Source organism: Hibiscus syriacus, unplaced genomic scaffold (assembly GCF_006381635.1).
Source record: "Hibiscus syriacus cultivar Baekdansim isolate YM2019G1 unplaced genomic scaffold, ASM638163v2 tig00110331_pilon, whole genome shotgun sequence".
Lineage (NCBI taxonomy): Eukaryota > Viridiplantae > Streptophyta > Magnoliopsida > Malvales > Malvaceae > Hibiscus > Hibiscus syriacus.
This window is the reverse complement of record NW_024062687.1, coordinates 172,241-196,643: the sequence shown is the minus strand read 5'-3', so window position 1 is coordinate 196,643 and position 24,403 is coordinate 172,241. Positions and strand designations below refer to the sequence as shown.

General features: G+C 32.8%; 1 pseudogene; it reads left to right on the top strand.

Moving 5' to 3' along the window:
- Positions 1-8,310: 8,310 nt before the first annotated feature.
- Positions 8,311-24,266, top strand: LOC120119126 (annotated as a pseudogene).
- Positions 24,267-24,403: the final 137 nt, after the last annotated feature.

Here is a 24,403-nt window from a genome sequence, read left to right as displayed (position 1 = left end):
AAGAATCATAACAAGTACATAGGTTGTTACTTGGTTGTCAAACTTGGTCGATTATATTACATGGGCAGTTATTATCGCAATTGCAATCTTCGATTAGTTCTGTAAAGACAAGGTTGTGACAACTCCATGACATTAAGCCTACAAACACATTGATCTCTGAACGAATAACTTCTAAATTTATTTTCTTAGAATTGGCGAGATCAAGAGCTTTCATTATCCAAAGTCATTCATCTCTTAATTCACCCCTAGAACAAATTAGAATAATGTCATAGACATATATGACCTTGATATTACCTTTATCGGTTACTTTCTTCAAACAATGCAGATTTTATTGCAAATTTCTTCCACTAAAATAATCATACATGCCTCTTATATATAACGTTTCGTGATTATTACTAGCTTTGCATCTTTCTTGAAAACTTTTCTTGGTTTGAGCCCACAAAATGACGTTGATATTCTTCATTAAAACATTTTCAATGATGTAATTATGCTTGGCTTCATGAAAAGTCTTGCAACTCAACCGCATATTGAGAAAATCGACTTTAGAATTAGATGCTACATGCACAAGAATTTTGGATAACACTTCTCCTGGGAATAACTCCGTAATATTACTACATATTTTTCCCATTTTTTAAAAATATGTTGAGAAAACCTTAGAAATGACCCCCTATTTATAAACTTCCCAGCACCCTTTCAGAAACAAGGAATCGATGGACCTCGCGTTATACAAGACGCAAGGTCCGTTGGAAAGACACATTTTTTAATCGAATAAAATTCAACGTGTTAGAAAGGTCCTCGTGGTTTGCAAAACATAAGGTCCTAGCGCTTCTAGCTCACCGATCGCTTGTTCATATGCATGTTCGAGGCATTTTAATGGGTCATAAATTATATTTTTTTTTGTAATTTGTAAGGTTAGTAGCTATTATTTGAACTTATCTTTCAATTGAGTGTGATATCGACACACACGATACATTACAAGAGGGTAAAAATCATGTTTAAAATGGTTCCAAAGCTTGGTTTGTGCATGGTGAACAAACTAAAATAGCTTGATAGGCATGTTCGTGGAGTATTTTCGGGATGCTAATCGAAATATTTATGTAATTTTTTAGCTAAGAGGCATAATATTGCAACTTACCTTTCAATTGAAATTGATATCGGCACATATGAGAAATTGTAAGTGGGGTACAAATCGAGTTCAAAATGGTTCCAAACCAAAAGAAATTGATAACTAACAAACATATTTTGTATATAACTTGAAATGGTGTAAACAACTCCAAAAATTATATGGGAGTTGTTGATGCACTTATCGGTGCATATCTTAGCATGATAATACTATTGAGGAGAAATAGATGTTGCCACCAGAAGATGATGTCTTTTATTTTAAATGGATTCCAACATGCTAGAGAAACCCAATGGGGTGTTCTTAGTATCACCAGTACAAAATTCAAAGGAAAAAGCTCAGTATATACCAACACGCTAGAGTTTTTCAAAGGGTGTTCGCTTGATCTTAATTGATGGAATAATAAGTTTCTCGCAAAGGCCAAGCGAAAATCTAGATGTCACAAAAAGAGGATGCCTTTTATAACTTGCAACAATGTCACGTAAATAGCTCCAAATAATATTCAAAGTTGTTGGGCACTTATGATGCCTATCTTAGCATGAAGAAGAAAATTATGCACCCAAAGAGGATGCCTTGTATAAACTATAAGTTTCCCGATAAGGGATAAATCATTTATGAAGGAAGAAAAAGGTTTCAGAGAAGGTTCGATTTGGTGGAAAAAATGAATTTAAATAGGCAAGAACCTAGCATCACGAAGATTCTTCTTGACGTGACATGTTAAGGAATTCACATCTTGCATAACGTGAGGTCCTTGCCATTTCACGTCAAATTGTCACGTCAAATAAATTGCTATCACATCAGAAATCTCTACAAAGCTCGCTTTCTACAAAATACGAGGTCCCTACCACGTCATGTCAAGAATCTTTGTAAACCCATGTCCCTGTCATATCACTTCAAGAATCCCTATAGATCTTTTTTATTATAAATATATGACTTTATTCGAATACTTATTTCAAGAAAGTGAAGGCAAACAAACAAACCATACAGAAGTGAAGGCAAAGCACAAGGGAAGTGATGAACAATTGTTTTAATCATAAGTTTATGTGGTGTTTATCAATTATTACATAGTTTGAACTCATTACAATTTCGCTAATGTTTTTTATTCTCTTTGCATGTTCGTAAATATTTTCAAAATATGTCGAAAAGAAGAAGTATTACTGCTTTGGTATATTATGATGGAAAAATGATCAGTGATGCATATCTCGATGTCGTCTTTGATTTTGCACATACTATGACGATAATGTTGTTGAGGAAATTAATGTATAAGAAGTTGATGAAGAAAGTCAAGAACAATGTTCCACATGGTCGTGAGAAAAACTTGAATCGTTGAAGTATCGACTACCGATGTCGTTGGAACCATTAACCTACTCAATATATAACGTTGAAGACGATGGTGCTGTGGACATGATGCTCGACTCCCACTTGCAATATTCATTAGGAGGGACCCTTCAGCTATATGTAATTTTTTTTTATGATAATGATGCTACTAGTGTCCCAAATTAGAGACTGACATATTTTAACTTTGATCTTAATGTTCAGAGTCTGACATCTAATTTATGTAATGACTTAAACTTATTAAGTACACAAAGTGAAGACAAGGACTTGGGTGCATCATCATCTTCGATGCCAAGGTATTATTGGGTAGCTAACTTTGACTTTGACCTGAATCTGCCACCAATGCAACATTCAACGTACAATCCATACTGTATTGGTGTAGTTTCATCATCTTCTAAGCAGGATATGAGGTTGCAAGACCATGAAGCATTTAACACATTCGATGATTTCACAATATCTATGGGGATACATTCTTATGTTAATGTTGTTGACTTTGATCTTGGTAATATAGTCTCTTGAGCGGTCTCGCGATCGACAACCTCATACATGCCCCATCAACAGGCTTAGTTACGATTATCGTAACTTGGATGTGTATGTATAACATGCAAGGTCTCAGGCTCAATCAAAATTGTATGGCCAATGGTAAGAATCATACAAAGAGTTGTGCACCATGGTTAAAATTGATGCAGAAACACATACTGGGAACAGTTGTGAAACTGAAAATTGTACCGGTATACGAAAATGATCGTGTCGTACAAGGTATGTGCTAATTATACAAGCAATTTTGGACACATCCGCGGTACGTTAAGCATTCCACCACTGTAAGTTCATGGTTGAAATCGACGACATTTGGTTGTACAATAGATAAATAAAAATATTGTTGTTGGTTGTTGCACACGAAGACAATAAGATAACTACTCTCATCACCTTCGCAATAGTTGAAAAGGAAGATATAGACTCTTGGGAATTCTTCCTTAAGAACTTATGAAGACATGTTCTATAACATGTTTTGGATGATAGAGATGATGTGATATGTCTTATTTTTTATAGAGGTGTTAGGATCAAATACGTAATCCAACATATCAGATCGTCTTGGAAACCTCTCTATATTTATCACTAGTACTGTTTATCCCATATTATTGTGAATTATTTGTAAAAGTTCGGGAATGAAGTTGAACACTTAATGGTGCTTTGAATGAATATGTTTTTCACTCTTTGGGGTTCTTTTAATTTATTATTTCTAATTAAATATTGCATTTTAATGGATATGCCACACGTATTCTGCATATGAGATTGAAGATCTTTTTTGAGAATTGATAGACATGAATCAACAAGTCTATAACTACTTTGCTAAAATCTCGAAAGAGAAATGGATTCGATCATTTGATGGGGGTAGACGATATGGTCACATGACAATGAACTTAGCTGAGATAATTAATTTATCACTAAAAGAAGTGTGACATTTTCCTATCACTTTCATTGTCAAAGCTCCATATTGTTGGGATCGCCAGTACACCCCATGATGTAGCGAAAAAATAATTTGACAATCTCACCAGTGATCCATGTATGAAAATTCGAATTCATAAGGGAGGGATGCGTGATTTACCTTGGGTACTTGAAAAACAGTAATTCAACAATGCAGTCACAATCAGTTCGAATAACAAGATTCTACAAAACCGTCTCAACCTCTATTCAGTTCACCCGGTTGAGAGCAAATATTTCTTTCTTCTCAAAACTATTTTTGAGAATTTTATTCTAAAGGGGTAAAAACGGCCGCTAGACCATACTCACCCTTTTATATCAAGTTACCATAACCATTAGGATTTTTATTCCAAATTTCTTTATTCACAATTTTATTATTTTCAATTTATTTCTATTAAAATGAATTATAATCATAATTACAATCTTTTAATATTTTCATTGAATTTGGGATAATTGAAATCACATATATATTTATCAAATATATATTAACTTCAATTATATACTTCATTCATGTACAATAAAATTGTACAATTATAACTCATTTAATATTTACTCATTTCAACCCTGGAGTGTGACCTAGTAGGTTCCTGTAACATTAGTAGTGATTATTAGAACCATTCAAATATTACAAGCAATGAGCTACATCTAGTAATCTATCATTTTCATCTAAGTTACAAGTAGTCATGATTTGACATAACATCTTCGTGACCAACTCTTTTATGTATTATATCCTTTTTTTTCTTTATATCTAGAATAGGAAAAATTCTTGGAATAGTCACACTTGTATAGTCTATCTATTATTTATTGATATTTATAGTAGACTATAATAAACGAACTACTTGTGATATCTCATATCAACTTATTTGAGCATGTCCATGCATTTCTAGTCTCACTCAATCAAGTGCCATGTGATATAGTTCCTATTATGTAGGAAGGACAAATCATATCTTGATCATTTACACTTTACTACATGTATCGTGATATGTTCAACATTAGGCTTTATAATGCAACCGGTTACAGAGCATATTTAACTATATCAAAACATACCACAATATATGTTGAGATAATAATGATCTCAAGTATGAGGATCATACATATAGTCATCACCATGAGCAATGTTGTGACCGTCGCATAATAATCCAGGACATATACTCATAGCGGGTCAATCCAATATATTGTTCTCTATCAACATACTCATGTATCGATTTTGATCTCTCTATGATCAACTCTATGTTAGCCTTGATCGTATTATTATTGTCCATACCCATAATAATACTCGACTAAGGATCTTTAATAATAATCATATTATTATATATACTTTATCATCTTTTAGTTTATTTGAGACATAGATGTATAACTAAAAATAATAATGGTAATTCCTTTATTCAATAAAAGTGGTACAAAAATATATCATTAAAATCATCTCATAATTGGTCTTTCGGCATTCTATAACAATCTCCCACTAGCACTAAGACCAATCACTCACATATCTAATACTTAGTGACTCAGTGTGACGATCATGCTTCTTTTTTGTTAGAGGCTTCGTTAGGGGATCAACAATGTTATCGTCCATGTGTACTCTACATATTTCCACATCTCCTTGATTTATGATATCTTGAATGAGATGGAAGCGCCTAAGAATATGTTTAGATCGTTGATAAGATACGAGTTCTTTTGCTTGTATAATGGATCCATTGTTGTCACAATGGAGTTCTATAGCATCTGAAATGCTACGAACAACCCCTAGTTCAGATATGAACTTTTAGATCCAAACATACTCTTTTGTTGCTTCTCTAGCTGCAATGTATTCAGCCTTTGTTGTAGAATTAGCTACTGTGTCTTGCTTTGAACTCTTCCAGGTCACAATGCCTTCATTAAGACAAAACACTAAACCTGATTGTGATTGTATGTCATCCTTATCAATTTGGAAGCTAGCATCCATGTAATTTGTTACACTAAGCTCTTCTTCACCTTCATATACAAGAAATGTATCATTAGTTCTTCATAAGCACTTAAGGGTATTTTTAACTACAACCCAATGACCTTCACCAGGATTTACTTGATACCAACTCGTCATGCTTAAAGCATATTATATGTCTTGATGGGTACATGCCATGGAATACATGATAAACCAATAGTAGACGCATATAGAATCTTATTCATCCATTATCTCTCTTGTGAAGTTGAAGGGCACATTTCCTTCGAGAGTGATCTGCCATGTCTCAAAACTATAAATCTTTTCTTGAATTCTTATGTACTAAATCGTTTTAACACTTTATCTATGTATGTACTTTGACTCAGACCTAGGAGTCGTTTTGGTCTATCTCTATAGATCTTAACTCCTAAGATATATATTGCCTCACCCAAATCTTTCATAAAAAACAACTAGTTAACCAAGTCTTAATAAACTATAAAGTAGGTATATTATTTCTCATGATGAGTATGTCATCTACATACAAGATTAGGAATGAATCAATGCTCTCACTAGCCTTATTATAATCACAAGTATCATCTTCGTTTTTTATAAAACCAAACTCTTTGGTTGCATCGATAAAATGAAAATTCCAGCTTCGAGAAGCTTGCTTTAGTTCATAAATATTACAAACCTTTCCAACATTTCCTGGAGTGAAAAAACTTCTGGTCGTGTCATAAACACACCCTCTTCGAGTTTTCCATTAAGGAAAGTGGTTTTGACGTCCAAAACTAATATTGTCCAAAAAAATAGAATTAATATTTTTGTCAAACTTGGCACAAAATAGTAATTCTCTAAATTTAAAATCAAGTCCACTAGGAAAAGATACAACAACTGGTATATAATACCCAAGAAGTAGATGTTGACAAATTAATATAAATTACATAAATACCTAGAATGAATGTTTCATTTGCTTTTGCCTTTCTAACCTCTTCAAGGTAAATAAGGCAACTTCTTTTCCAATGTCTGGTCTTGTTGCATTTGAAACATTTTCCTTCCTTGCTTATTCCCCCTTTAGGTTTCAATACATCATTTTCTTTGGGCTTGGCCTTGTCATTACCCTTAGGCTTTTTCACTGCCTTGTTCTTTCCTTTTCCTTTATCCCTGCAGACCATCAGAATGAGCTTAGGTCTAACATTTTTCATGTTACTTTCAGCAGTTCGTAATATGCCGAGTAACTGTGGCAAAGTCTTGTTAATTTCATTCATATTGAAATTAAGGACAAATTGATTAAAGCTATCAGGAAACCATTACAGGATGATATCAGTAGTTAATTCATCTTTGAGAGAAAATCTTAAGTTCTTCAACGTTTGGATATATAACCCATCATCTTGATGGCATGAGCTCCTACAGGAGATCCTTCACTCATTTTGCATTGAAATAGATCTTTAGAGGTATCATACCTTTCTTGACGTGCTTTCCCCTTATACAATTCCTTGAGTTTCTGAATCATATCATATGCAACCATGTCCTCATATTGCTTCTAAAGCTTAGGGTTCATGGTGGCAAGCATTATACATATTACATCCAACTCGTCATCCAAATGCTTCTTGTACTTTTCTTTTTCAACTCTAGGAGTAGTAGTTGTCAGTTCACTAGGAACTGGTTCATCAATGACATATTCCTTTTGTTCTTGTTCGAGAACAATTCTTAAATTACGGAACCAATTAAGGAAGTTCAAGTCATTCAACTTATCTTTCTCAAGGATCAATCGCAATGATAGTGTGTTGTTGTTTGCCATTAAATCTACAATAATGTAAATATATTTTGTGAGTAAATTTATCGGGTTTAAAATTTATAAATAGGTCTTTATCAATAAATTACTCCTACTATTTTATTAAAAATTAAAAACATTTATATTTTAATTTCAAAAGAACTTCTCAAAAGTTTTCTAGTGAGTTAGGATCCATATTTCACCTTTCCTAAGTCATATTTGGCTTTTCTCTTAGGAGAATGGTTATTTAGGTCAGCAACACTTTGTTAATTACATCTCATGTAATTCCTCCATTTGGTGAATAACTCTCATTTAAATCATCTTATGATTTATCCAAATAACTAACCTCTAGGTTTCAAATCCTATTAGAATAACCTAGCTAAGTTATTACCAATATTTCAACTAGTGAAATCACTTGCTTATTCTTCACATTTAACCAAGATAGACTCAAGTGCCATGGCTTTGGAAAAACCCACATAATATTGATGGAATCCTTAAAGAGGGTGAATATTGGACAGTTAGATTAACTTAGATTTTAGAGGTATTTTTCATAGTGATCTCAATATTTGACTCATTATTGATCTTATTAATATTATCCTCTTATTGATCTCATCAATTTATTAACATACTAATATACTATTTATAGCATCACATACATGATAGATATAAAGCAATAAAGAGAATGCAATGGTTATAGCCCAAAAGCAAACTAAGGTTCCCAATCCCAAGCCAATGGGAGGACAAAAAAAATCTAAAGATAAAGGTAGCTTCTCAAGCATCTTCTCGTTTTAGTCCAATACATTATTCTTCTCATTCGGATCTTCATAAGATCACAACTTTAGAAACTCGATTTACATACGACATAGTAAGATGAGAAGAGAAATACAACAAAAGTATAGAAAAGCACGACACATAGGTCATATTTATGAAATTACAACCATAGTAAATATTGGGCTATAACCATGCTTTCAAACACCGTGCATATCAAACACAACATAAACTTGTTTTAACAAATTTATTAAAAATTATTGATATGGGTGTACAACCTTTTGTTGCCTACAAATGTGTCAAGGGGCAGAAAACTTCATGATTTGATAACATTTATTAACGAATTTTTGTTTTCGGGATTTTCAGTCTTGAAGGTTTTTCGCACTGGAACAACCATTGTTCCTCTTTCGAATACAGTCTACTATCGTAACCCCATATCTATCATGTTAACAATTAACATAAAAACATCAAAACATCACAGCAAAAACACATGATTAAAGTTTAACCAACGATTATAAGAACTGGGTTAATACGAATTAACACATTAATTGCCACTAGATATAATTTTTCTCGCATAAATATCATATATTCGTTGAATGAACAGTAAAACTAAAACATTCATCTCGTACAATCGCATTAACCAAATATTTAACCTGAACTTGTATCTTACAAGTGGCTCTGATACCACTGTTAGGATCACCGAAACACCCCATGATGTAGTAGAAAAATAATCCAACGATCTTACTATTGATCCATGTACGCAAATTCGAATTCATGAGGAATGGATGTGTGATCCACCTTGGGTTTCAGTAAAACAACAATTTAGCAGTGTAGCCATGATCAGTTGGAATCACAAACCTCTATTAAATCGTCTCATCCTCTACTCAGTTCATCTGATTGAGAGCAAATATTTCTTTCTTTTCAAAAACTATTTTTTAGAATTTTCATCTAATGTGTAAAAACGGTTGCTAGACCATACTTATCATTTTATATCAAGTTACCATAAACCTTAGGGTTTAAACCTTAGGGTTTTTATTCTGAATTTATTTATTCAGAATTTTATTATTCTAAATTTATTTCTATTAAAAGGAATTATAATCATAATTACATTCTTTTAATATTTTTTAATCGGGATAATTGAAATTACATGTATATATATATATATATATATATATATATATATATATATATATATATTAACTTCAATTATATACTTCATTCATGTACAATAAAATTGTACATGAATTATAATCATAATTACATTCTTTTAATATTTTCATTGAATTTGGGATAATTGAAATTACATGTATATCTCAAATATATATATATATATATTAACTTCAATTATATACTTCATTCATGTACAATAAAATTGTACAATTATAACTCGTTTAATATTCGCTCATTTCAACCTTGGCGTGCGACCCTGTAGGTTATTGTAACCTTATTAGTAATTATTATAATCATTCTAATATTACAAACAATGTGCGACATCTATCAATATGTCATTGATATATAAGTTACAATAAGTACATAACATCTTCGTGACTAACTCTTTCATGTATTATATCCTTTTGTCCTTTACATCTAGAATAAGCTCAAGTCTTGGAATAATCACACATGTATATCTTATCTAGTATTTCTTGATATCTATGGTAGAATATAATAAACAAACAACTTGTGATATCTCATATCAACTTATTCAAGCATGGCCATGCATTTCTAGTCTCACTCAATCAAGTGGTATGTGATATATTTCATATTAGGTAGAAAGGATAAATCATATCTTGATCATTCACACCCTACTACATATATCGTGATATGTTCAACATCTTGCTTTATAGTGCAACCAGTTAATGAGCATGTTTAACTATATCAAAACATACAACAATATATGTTGAGATAATAATGATCTCAAGTATGAAGATCATATATATAGTCATCACAATGAGTAATGTTGTAACCGTCACATAATAATCCAAGATATATGCTTATAGAGGGTCAATACTCATGTATCTCTTTTGACATATCTACGTCAATGACAACTTGTTGTCATCAATCAACTCCTTGTTAGCCTTGAACGTATTATTATTATCCATACCCATAATAATACTCGACTAAAGATCTTTAATAATAATCATATTATTATATGGACTTTACCATCTTTCAGTTTATTTAAGACACAAAAGTATAACTGAAAATAATAATGTCAATGTCTTTATTCAATAAAATCGGTAAATAAAATATATCATTACAACCATCTCATGATTGGTCTTTGGGCATATTCTAACACATATTATCGGTTGGCAACCTTATTTTCAACCTTCAAAAAGCAAGCAGTTTACTAGATGACATGTGGCCACATAGTCCACCTAGACCTCCATACATAATTGTAAACCTTTACACAATACTCAAACACGGTGAATACAACATGTATATCTCATGAACAAAATAAATTTTGTGTTTTGAAATATTCGATGTCATTAAAAGGCATAGAACACAAAGCATATGTGGTTAATCTACGGAAAGAACTTGAAACTGCAAAGTATTCCAAACATTCAAATACTCGTGTGCGCATATCATTACTGCGTGTTCTTTTATATGAATTCACTACATGCAATTTGTTGATCTAGTATACTTACTTGAAACTGTATTCAATGTTTATCAATACGAGTTTCCTCCCATTAGAAATGAATGGATCTGGATAAAGTTGATGATTAACCTACAATACGACCAGATTTTGCATTACGACACGAAAAAAAAGGTCGTCCACAAACAACACGGATTTACTATGATGAGGATTTGGTCGACCATCGAGAAAGAACTGGAGAGCTGAAGTTATGCACTATCTGTAGGAATCCTGGACACATGAAGAACAAATATCATAATCAATCACGCCCTCTTATCGATTAATTATGTTTTTTCATTGTACTTTTGTAATTAACAATATATATTTGTTAGTTTTTAATTTCTTTTTGTTTGAACCATTTTTAACATGATTTTTACACTGCTTAGAATATCTCGTATATTTTGATACCAGCCTCAATTGAAACATAAGTACCAATAATATGCCTCTAATCTTATAAATTACAAAAATTTTCATATTAACTTCCCAAAATACTCCCCGAACATCCCTATCAAGCCGTGTTAGCCTCTTCTTTATGCACAAAACCAAGCTTTCGAAACATTTTGAGCGCAATTTTTACCCCACTTACAATGTCTCATATGTGTTGATATTACCCTCAATTAAAAGATAAGTATCAATATTATGCCTCTAATCTTATAAATTACGAAAACTTTTAGATTAACTTCCCAAAAATACACTTCGAACATGCCTATAAACACTTACTTTGTGGGCTGGAAATGTATATACCTCGCGTTCTATAGAACGTCACGTTTGTTAAATACTACACGAGATTAATTGCTAAAATATTTCATTTCTCATGTACCTCGCATTTTGTAGAACGTGAGGTCATTTAACCTAATATTAAATTTTATTCTCTAAAAAGTGTTTCCACGTTAGATAAATCTCACGGGTTGTGACACGTGAGGTTTTCACACGTGTTTTGTAGGACGCGAGGTAGTCCTACGTGTGTAGTTGGGGGTATTTTCCAATTAAAATTGTTTGTGGTTATTTGTGTAATAAATTAATTTTTGGGTTTTTAAATAAAAACACCAAAGAGAAGAGTAGCATAAGAAGAAGATGAAAGGAGAAGGGGAAATGGGTTTATTATATATATATATATATATATATAATATAATTTTAAGTTTTTTTAAATATTTTTTTAAAATGTATAAAAATAACACATACATTTTTAACAATCGTTACAGCATAAACAGTTAAAAAATAATGTCGACAAACACATACTTAACAAAAAATACTTTATACACCTAAAATGAGTGAATGGTATAATTTAGATAATTATTTTTTTATTTAGGCCTTTTAATAATTAGTGTAAGAATGTAGGTCTTTTTAGTTATTTTTCTTGACATTTATCATACATTATGAGGAAAGATTAGTGGTGTTTCCAGTTAAAGACAAAATTTGGTGTTTTAATAGATCTATTGATCAATATACATCACAATCACCTCTATTAGCACTCCTTATACTGTAAAAAATACTCCATTCTATTCCAAGCCACTCAATACCAATGTTGAGTTTCTTGTTGATTTCATTTCAAATAATCTATTTTTTATACCCTTCATTTTCGTGGTCTCTTTAAACTGGGTGATTATGATATGGTGAAGGGGAAGTTTCAGGGGAACTACAACGAAGCTTAATGGTAATGGTATGGGTTTTAGAAGTTTCAGAATTATTTGGGATTTTAAAATGGTGGTTGGAGGCTTAGTTATTATCATTGTTAGATCGATAGTGGTATTAATTTAATTTGGGTGGTACAATGATGATGACAACAACGATTGAGAAATAGTCTTTCGATTGGAGCATTCTTTTCGTAGGAATGGCTTTTTCTAATTTTTTTTAAATAGTCTGAAATTAGTAAAAAATAGTATTTGTTCATAAATTTTTTAGTTATCGATAAAGCACACACCATGTACATACAATTTTATATATACATAATTCCTAGTAAATAGATCGATATTGTAATGCCTTAAATCCCTTGTTAAAAGTTTCAGGTCAACCCCAGATGGTCTAGTCAAGCCCAAGAACCTTGTATGAGGGCTAAACCCATTTAGATTATGAATTGGGCTTGGTTTGGGGCCTAAATAGTGGGTTTTTTAACCTTAGGATGAAAGTTGAAGGACTAAAGGAGCAATTAGACCAATTTTTGAAACAAAAGCTGAAAACCCCTAATTGTTGGTGATATCACATCTATTCCTCTCTTTTTCTTCATAAACTTTTTTGTTTCCTTCCTTCCTTCTTCATCCTTTCCTTCCTCTCCAAAAGCTAGACATAAATTTAAACTTTGTAGTTCTTCAAGCCAAGCTCAAGGATTCCAAGGTAAGAAACAAAATCTCTATCTCAAGAGCTTCAATTCAAGCCCTAAGCTTTTATTATAGTTTCATGAAATGGGTTTTGGAGGGATTTAAGAATCCAAGTTTTTTCCATCTCATTTTTAGTGGATTTAGGTTTTAGAAAGTGTCCTTAACTTCAATCTAAGCCCCTAAATGAGTTAGTAACTCATTTACATTGTCTTTGTTTAGTAAAAAAAGGTTGGCGAAAGCTCCAAGGTAAGAGAAAAAGAGAAATTAACCCTTGGTTGATTTGGGAGAGTTTCCAGTAGCTAGGAAGCTAAGGTAACACATTCACAACTCTTTCATACCAATTGTGAGTCACTGGAATGCATCTAGCTAGAGGGTATTATATTGAAATGCATAAATGAGCTTTCATGGTAGATTCACGTAATTGGTGTTTTTAGCATGTTTAAAGACTTATTATGACCCTTTATTACTTATATAAGATTTTAAGAACACTTAGGAACCTCAGCAGGTTACTTAGAGTGGTCCAAAGAGTTATTTTCGTGCCCAAACAAGGCATTTCTAGGTTTGAGTACATGTATTGGAGGAACAGTACCGGTGTTGTTCATCATCTGGCTTAAACACAAATGGCTTTGGGAAGGGAAATATCAGTATTCCTCCAAAGAGTATTGTTACTGCTGGTCGGGTTTTGATAGACATGTAAATGAACCGAACGTTCAACGAACCATTCGGTGGGAAATTCGTTTATTTATTAAACGAACGAACATGAACAAGATTTTGTGTTCGTTTAATTAAATGAACGAACACGAACAGAGGGCTCGTTCATTCATTTACGTTTGTGAACGTTCGATAATATGTTCGTTTATGTTCATTCATTTATGTTCGTTTATGTTTGTTCGTTTATGTTTCGTTTACTTTTGTTTGTTTATGTTTGTTCATTTATGTTTAGTCCAATCTCTCTAGACCAATTCAAAATATTAAGGCCCAATAAATTTTAATATGATACTCATTAATATTTTAAAATTCAATTAATTATAAATACAAATAAAAAAACCTGTAACAATTAAATACAAATTAACTATGAAGTTGCAACTTATATTAATGAATTTTATGTGATTATCGTTGTTGTGGTTTATGTTCATTTATGCTCGTTTGTTTTGTTCATTTATGTTTGTTTACGTTTGTTTACATTCGTTTATGTTCATTTATTGTGTTCTTTTACGGTCTTTCGTTTGTGTTCATTTATTGTACTCATTTATGTTCATTTATGTTCGTTCATTTGTATTCGTTCATCATTTAAATGAACGAACACGAACAAGCTATATTCCTTAACGAACGAACACGGACAAGAAATTTGTTGTTCGTTTATGTTCATGTTTGTTCATTTTTTCGGTTAAAGTTAAACGAACAAACATGAACATACCCACATTCGTGTTCGTTCCATTTGTTTACATGCCTAGGTTTTGATACTCATAGGGTAGTATCAATACCGGGTGCACTTAATCGATTCCAGTATACCATTTTGATATCGGTAATCATGGGAGTATCGATACCAAGGATAGAGTATTGATACTCCCCATAGGAGTATCGATACTGAGGTACTTTCCAAAACATCGAAGCAAATTTTAGTACATATACCTTGTATAGTATCGATACCCTAGCCCGAGAGTATCGATACTGGTCAAACAATATCGATATTGGTCAAGAAGTATCGATACTACACACCATTCTCAGTCTGTTTTAACCCTATAGTATCGATACCTAAGGGTGACTATCGATACCATCGGACATTTTTGGGCAAGAAGCCCAAATGAATTAGAAGTAAGATTAAGGGACCCAAGAATATGAAAACACCTTTGAATAAAACTACAAGGGAGAACTATTGATAATGTGCACTTACAACAAGAAACAATATCAATTAGGATAACATAAACCCCTTTTGATAATGTGCAATTACACCAGAGTTACTCTAGTAAATGAAGATAACATTGAAGTATAGATTGTCCAGATATCCTTAGGTAGTGTGCGAGACACTTTGAGACTAACTAGGATGCGAGGCCCGAACATCCGCGAGGGGTTATTTGAGTGTGGTGTCCGATGTAGAGATTCTGGACCTCACCTTAGGTAGACTAGAGGGGTGTGGGTCCCGAGATGTGTAACCCTCCGATCATACCATGATGTCTACCTTAGAGTAGTTTGAAGTATACGATTATACTCACTGTCATTATTACACTCAATAGCATGAGCATTTATTGAACACTTTTAGTATGGATTAGTTGTTAGTGAGGCACTGGACTAATGAGCTCAGCGTTCAAAATTTGTTTCCATGCGCAAGTCGTTAGGAGGAGTCTATCGTGCAGCAGATATCCCAGACAATTTGAGCATCAAAGTACGTCTTGAGTCACTTCTTTAGAAGGCATGTATTATTCATAAACCCCTTTTTTTGTACTTGAGTCATAACTTTATCTTAACCACTCATTTTGTATTATTTTGAGATATTACTTTGGGAGCTCACGATGTTAAGATTTATTTTTTATGTTGATTTGTGTTATCTTAAAATGATATTACTTTTATAATTTACATAGGTATTTAAAGAAAATTTTTGGGTTACCCACTCTAGTGGTCCCGTATATGACATTCTAATTGGTTGACTTTGTGTCGTATCGGATTAGGGTGTTACAAATATATATGAATATATATATATATATATATATATATATATATATATATATATTACACAATTTTATTTTGTAAGGAGATTGAAAATAGTGTTACATGCTTTCTCACAACATATTTTTACAAACATGCTTTATTTTTCAAAATACATTTTGTTAATTTAATATGATTTTTTTTGAAAAGATATATATCACTGATACATGCTTTTTATTTTACTAAATGCATCAACATGTAAAAAAAAACAAAACGAGACATGGACGTTGGAATCAAATTCTAATTGATATGAAATTAAAACCAAGATTAAATCATGTAAAGTTGTAAAAAAAATAAAACATTAAATTTATAAGTGTATATGAATCCATTAAAGAGGTCATCTAGATCGTGTTTGTGATTTTACAAAAGATTGATTTGTTATTGTTGTAAAAATCTCTCTAATGGGATAAAAATAATTCAAGTTAATTTGTATTTTTGAAGATCAAACACCATATAGACACAACTACTCCAACATAAAATTTTTAAAGAGAATAATATTCCATTTTATCACTGATGTCATTTATGAGTTCATTAATAAATATAACTTATGATATTTAGTCTTTATTTCTATAATATTTTAATACTTGTGATACATAGGGATGGACATAAGATTCGAAACTGACAGGCTCCAACCTAACTCAACCAGACCGGATTAAAAAAAATTAAAAAAATTCAAATTCGGGTTTAAGGTAAAAAATATCCAACCTGAAAAAATTATAATTTTACATTATATATTTAGAGTAATTACAATAATGCCCCTCTATAAATGACTTTCTTTCAATTAAAAATATCTATTTTTATTGAATAAAAATAATAATTTTTAATAAATAGATTATTTTGAGTCGGGTCAGATTGGGTTCGAATTTTATCTCAAAAAATCGGATCAAGTTCAGTTCAGGTGGAAAGTGTATATTTTTCGAGTCGGATCAGGTAATCATCCCTAGGATATATGTAACATAATTAATTATTTAATTTTATATTATATTTTATGATTATATATATATATATTATGCTTTATTCTACGACTATGGATTTTAATCAAATAATACAAATAACTGTAAAAATATTAGGAATAGTAGACAAAAAAGTTAGTATTGATTTTTCTGTAATTTAATTAATACAATTTTATGTAGTATTTGAATTTAATATTTTTGATGTGGTATTTAAAATTTTAATAGCACCTCATTTCAATCATTTGATAGTTAACACTAAATTACACATGTTATAGTTGTAAGTGCTCGAATCTGAAACCTAAACATCAATTATTTTTTTAAACCATCGAGATAATTTAGTTAGTGTTAAAATTAAAAATAAATAATAAATTCAAATATCACCTTATATGAAAAGAAAAATATAAATATGATAAATTCAGATTCGATTAATAAATAACAAAAACGGCTTGTAGATTGAATAACTTCTTTTACATTAACACAAAGCAGAATCAGTGTAAAAGAATTTTTTTAAGAAAAAATATCTGTAAATTGAGACAGTAAAGAAAAGATGATTTTGTTGTATGACAACTAATTTTAAATTAATTTAAGGTAACTTTTAATTTAAAAAAACATCATATTTAATTAAAAAGTTATATAGATTTATAATATTTTTATTATAATAAAAATATTATATTGTAGAAGTTTTAAGACTTGTAACAAAAAAAAGTTATACAATTTGTAACAAAGTTCAGTTATAATAAGAAATATTATAGAGAATATAAAATAGGACAAACTACATCAATGGTCATTAATGTTTAAGTAAGTTTTCGTATTCCCCACTCAAGTTTTAAAATTAACAAATATATTACTAATGTTATCGATTTATAACAAAATAGTCACTAACGTTGTCAATTTAAACAAAATTGTCAGTCCACTGTTATCTCTGTTAAATTGATGATGTGGAAACATTAATAAAAAGGTTAATATTTAGTTTTACCTCTAAACTATTGCTAAAACATCAAACAAATCCTTAAACAATGATTTTGTATCTAATTTATCCTAAAAACTTTCTAATTTATATTTTTTTTCAGGTACCCCACAACTATATTTGAACCACACGGCATAGATAAATGAAGTTTTTTCATTAAAGACAAATACATAAGTGTTTAAAGTCATGTATTCTATTAACTTTAATGTAAAAAATAATGCACCAGACAACTTACAGATCACACAAATTGTAAATTAGCTGATGATAGTTCTGCCATTAAAGGTATGCTAAGCATTAAGCAAACTAAGATACAATTGCAGTGCAACGAGTAAGGATCAAAGATGCAAAATACCTATAGCTTTTGAGTAAAATTAATGTTTAGGCCAATAACAGTCACAAATGAATCAAAAATATCAAGCGACAGTTTGTTTAAGTGTAATTTTTGTTTCGTAAGGAAAGTGGTTATAATATAATTGAGATGGTGGAATGTTTAAAAAAAGTGAAAATTAGAAAGTTTTTGGGATAAATTAGATATGAAATCATTGTTTAAGGGCCTATTTGATTTTTAATAATAGTTTAGGGATAAAACTAAATATTAACCTTTTTATTAATGTTGTCAAATCATTGATTTAACAGATTTAATGGTTGAGCGGCTATTTTATTACAGATCGATAATATTAGTGACTATTTTGTTACAAATTGATATGTTAGTGACTAATTTGTTACTTTTAAAACTTCAGTGGGTAAAACAAAAACTTACTGAAATATTAGTGATCATTGATATAATTTACCCTACAAAATTTTGGATTCAACCTACTAATTGTAATTAATTTTTATTATTTTTTTAATTTTATATTAATAAGTTAATTATAGATTCTCCTAAACAGTAAGTAAAGATTATATGTGTGCGGTAGCAAAAGCTGAAGAAAAAAATATATAAATGGAAACAAAATAAAAGACGATTCTCTCTCGCAAGCTGTCATAAACAAAGCCAAATTTTGGCTTTGGCTAACCCTTTACAGACTATACTTCCACTTTCCCTACCAACCATCTTCTTCATATTTTACCACCTACCGCCATTTTTAACGATTTTCCATTTCATTTTAGTGAAGTATATTACTAAACAAACTCAAGCTTTTTTTTTCTTAAGAAGCAGAGATCTAGTTTCTAAGTTTTTCTTTCTTTGGGTTGGGATTTTCTACTCAATGAATTAAATGAATCTTCTGTTTCTTTCGCTTCCTCTTTTTATCTTCTTTTGTTGCTGTTGTTTTCGGGGTTGGCTTCTGCATCTGGGTTTGACCCGTTGGAGCTCCGATCTTTGCTTGAGTTCAAGAAAGGCATCAGGCACGACCCTCTCGATAAGGTGCTTTCGGAATGGGATCCGGATACCCGACCCGACCCCACTTCTTGGACCGGCGTGACCCGCGACTCCAGCTCCGGTTTCATTGTTTCCATAAACTTAGATCGTCTTGGCCTAGTCGGCGACCTCAAGTTCCACACTCTCACTCCTCTCAGGAACCTCCAGAACCTGTCATTGTCAGGCAACAGTTTCACGGGTCGGATTGCACCCACATTGGGAACCATAACCTCGCTGCAGTACTTGGATCTATCTGATAACCAGTTCATCGGTCCCATCCCGGGTCGGATCATGGCCCTTTACGGGTTAAATTATTTGAATTTTTCGATAAACAAGTTCGACGGTTGGTTACCGGGCGGGTTCCGAAATTTACAGCAACTAAGGGTGTTAGATTTACATAACAATACGCTTCGAGGCGATATAGGCGAGCTGCTCAGTGAGTTAAGGAACGTTGAACACGTTGATTTGAGTCATAACGAGTTATACGGGGGTTTGCATGTGTCCGTTGAGAATGTGTCCAGTCTGGCTAATACAGTCCGTTATGTGAACTTGAGTCATAACCAATTGAATGGTGGGTTCTTGAAAGAGGAAGCGATTGGGTTGTTTAAGAATTTGGAGGTTTTGGATTTGGGTGATAATTCCATTGCTGGGGAGTTACCAAGTTTCGGGTCATTGCCGGGTTTGCGGGTTTTGAGATTGGGTAAAAATCAGCTCTTCGGACAAGTGCCAGTGGAGTTGTTAGAGGGTTTTGTCCCGTTGGAGGAGTTGGATCTCAGTCGCAATGGATTCACGGGTATTGACTCTTCTTTTTTCTCTTTATATGAGTATTTTGATGATGAAGTTTGAATATTTAGTGTATAGGCTACTAATTTTCAGGCTAAATATGCGTCTATTTCTTGGATTCTAATAATAGATAGTATTCTTTATCTTTTTCCCTTTAATTTATTTTGTCTTTTTGGTTTACAATAATTGTTTACTTAATAGTTTTTTAACTTGAAATTTACTATAAATGTATGAATCTGAAGTATTTTTGGTGGGGTGTTAGATTGAATTTTAGCTGAAATCATCTTTGATCCGATTGTAAATGTGTTTAGGGCAATAAGTTGCAAAGAGAGGAAATAGTTTGCCAAGTGAATATGTTCCCTTAATTCATCATCTTAATGAACACAATGTGGCATATACCAAGCGACCCTGTTGGTTAAGGGATGACCGTTCCCTAAAGGTCTTGGGTTCAAGCACGACGTTTGCAGGAACATTGTCAAATGTTTGAGAGTCTTTCGAACATATATTACCTTGTAATCACTCCAGACTAATAAAAAAGATAAATAAATAATGAACACAATGTGTGTATGTGTTTTTTTTGGGGGGGGGGGGAGTTGATTGTTATCAGTATCTTACATAAATATGAAGCTGAACACATTTTCTATGTCAAGGTTAAATCCTTGACTTCTATATGTTTTATTTATTTATTTATATTTCATTAACTAATGATGCACTGAATTTTCTTCAGCCTGCATTTGACGGTCACTGATTTTATATCTATCAAAATCTATACAGGTTCAATTCGTATAATTAATTCTACAACTTTGAAGGTTCTGAATCTTTCTTCTAATCAGTTGTCTGGTGATTTGCCATCTTCTCTAATTACCTGTGAAATGGTCGATTTGAGTAGCAACATGATATCTGGTGACATATCTGTTATAGTGGATTGGGAAGCCTCTTTGGTGGATCTTGATTTGAGTTCAAACAAGTTGTCAGGAACCCTGTCAAATTTGTCTCACTTTGAGGATTTAAACACATTTAATCTTAGGAATAATTCCCTTGTTGGTGCCTTGCCTTCTCTATTGGACACATCTCCAAGATTGTCTGTTGTTGAACTCAGTTTGAATCAACTCAGTGGGCATATTCCTGGCAGTTTCTTCACTTCTACAACATTGAAAAGCCTGAATCTTTCCAGAAATCATTTCACTGGACCAATTCCACTTCAAGCTTCTAGTTTTAAGGAATTACTTGTAATGCCAACTTATCCCCAGATGGAGTCAGTTGATCTGTCCGATAATTCCTTAACAGGTGGTTTGCCTTCAGAGATTGGTAACATAGCTAGGCTCAAACTGCTGAATCTTGCAGGCAATGAATTATCAGGCCAGCTGCCTCATGAATTAAGCAAGCTTAGTAATTTGGAATACCTTGATTTATCGAGAAACGACTTCAAGGGTGAACTCCCCGATAAGCTTTCAACTAGCCTTAGTGAATTTAATGTGTCCAATAATGATCTGTCAGGTCCTATTCCAGAAAATTTAAGAGGCTTCCGTAGGTCTTCATTTTCTCCAGGAAACTCATTGCTAATTTTCCCTAAGGGAATGCCATCAATAGACTCGACTCAGGCTCATACCCTTGGTCAAGTGAGACATCATAATTCCAAGGGTAATATTAGAGTAGCAATTATTGTTGCCTCTGTTGTAGGAACTGTAATGATTGTTTTTGTATTATTGGCATTTAGCCAAGCACAAATCAAAGAATTTCGTGGGAGACGTGGATTTAGTGACACAACTACTGGAGCCAATGCAAAGTCAGATGGCCTTGCACGACCTTCCCATTTCAAGTTCCACTCAAATGTTCAGGCGCCACAAACTTCATTAAGTTTTTCAAATGATCACTTGCTTACTTCATATTCTAGTTCACTGTCTGGAAAGCAAGAATTTGTTCCTGAAATTGTTGAGTGTGGTGCGGCTGAGAGAGTGACGACCTCTTCCGCATCTGTGAATCCTAACCTACTGGATAATGAGCCAGTATCATCTGGGAGGAAATCCTCCCCAGGCTCTCCATTAGCATCATCACCACATTTTATTGAAACATGTGAACAGCCTGTGACATTGGATGTTTACTCACCGGATCGTTTGGCTGGAGAATTGTTCTTCCTTGATACTTCATTAACATTCACTATTGAGGATTTATCTCGAGCTCCAGCAGAAGTTCTTGGAAGAGGCAGCCATGGAACTCTGTATAAAGCTACTCTAAGTAATGGACATATGTTGACTGTGAAGTGGTTGCGAATAGGACTGGTTAAACATAAGAAAGAATTTGCAAAGGAAGTTAAAAAGATAGGGTCTGTGAGGCATCCTAACTTTGTTCCAGTCCGAGCATACTATTGGGGGCCAAGGGAACAAGAGAGGCTTCTTTTATCAGATTATATCCAGTGTGATAGTTTGGCGTTGCATCTCTATGGTAAGAGCTCTTAATACTTCTCTTTTTCTTTTATGTTTGCAAAAACCGTAATGTTTGTTTCCTAGTTATATCCTTGAAATCTTTGAAGTCATCTTATCACATGAATAATGATTTATATGCTCTTGTTTGCCATTGCATTTCCTATTTCTGTGATAGATTTGCTCATGATTGGTTGCATGTTAATATTGTTGGTTGCTCTTGGTGCTTTTTTTCCCCCCTAGCTACTACTAGTTATGTTGAAATTAAAAGCAAGACAATGCATACACGTTGGTCCCCCAAAATTTATGGTTTCATTCTGCCCCCTTCCCCCCTCAAAGTTTCCTGGATTCTCCCCTGCTTCTTGGGATATTTGCTCAGTGCTTTCATACCTCAATTTTGGAAGGAGTGTTCTCGCATATTCAATATAGTCTGTGGTGTGTTTTGCGGCAAAACCTAGAAACAGAATTGGGTTTTTTTACTCTACCTATGGCATTATTACCATCGAATGGTTATGAAATTAAACTGGATGGCATTCATACTTAGTCGTATAAGGTCACTTGTGAATGTTTTGAACTTCCTGCTTGTATGCTTGACTGGATTCTGACCTACTTGGAGACCAAATTATTAGATCAGTGTTCACAACTACTAATGTGACTTTACCACCCTGATTATGTGTCCTGAATGAGTTGACTCAAAGAAACATTAAGTACTAAAGCTTGAAAGCCAAACACCATGGCCGTAAGCAAGAAATGATTACAATAATTTAAGAGGACCATAAACATAAATATAATATGGTATAGAGTTCAGACTCTGGTACCATGGCTCAACTACTTCTAGATTCCACTTCTTTCACCCTCTCTGTGACCACACCTTTTTCTTTTCTTCCTTGCAAAAGATGGAGCTGAAGGTTGACAAGAGTATTTGTGGTGTCATTATTCATCTGTGTTGTTTGTTGTAAATGAAGAATGGCGGTAAGGGTTGAAAAGAATGGCATATATTTATATCAGTAATGTTTCGGGAGTTCATGAAATTGAGATTCTGCCTTTTAAGTTTTCATTTAATCAGCGTATATGCATATATGTATGTCAATGCAGAAACTACTCCTCGGAGGTACTCACCATTATCTTTCAACCAAAGACTGAAAGTTGCCGTGGAAGTTGCTCAGTGTCTGTTATACCTACATGATAGAGGTCAGCCTCACGGGAACCTAAAACCTACAAACATACTCCTTGCTGACCGTGATTACCATGTTTTCCTTACCGACTATTGTCTGCACTGGGTAATGACGTCAACTGGAATTGCTGAGCAGATATTGAATCCTGGGAGCCCTTGGATACTGTGCTCCTGAACTTGCTTCCACATCTAAACCATTTCCATCATTTAAAGCTGACGTTTATGCATTAGGAGTGATCCTAATGGAATTGTTAACTAGAAGAAGTGCCAGTGACATAATATCGGGTCAATCCGGAGCAGTTGATCTGACAGATTGGGTTCGGTTATGCAATCAGGAAGGGCGGGGAATGGACTGTATTGACAGAGATATAGCTAGTGGAGAAGAACACACAAAAGCAATGGATGATTTGCTTGCCATATCACTGAGGTGTATTCTTCCTGTAAATGAGAGACCTAACATCAGACAAGTATACGAGAATCTCTGCTCAATATCCCCTTGAAGTTTTGTACATTCATCTTGGAGTTCATTTGTTGTCATTCCTTGACCACATTGTTGGGGTTTTTTTACTTCATATTTTTTCCTTGTGTGATTTTGGGTAGTTTATCAGATTTGTTATCTTGAAAAATTTTCTTGTAGAGTGATTGTGACTAGTCCATTGATTATTTGACTGATAGTATTTCTTGCAATATAAAGGTGGCAGATATAAGCTC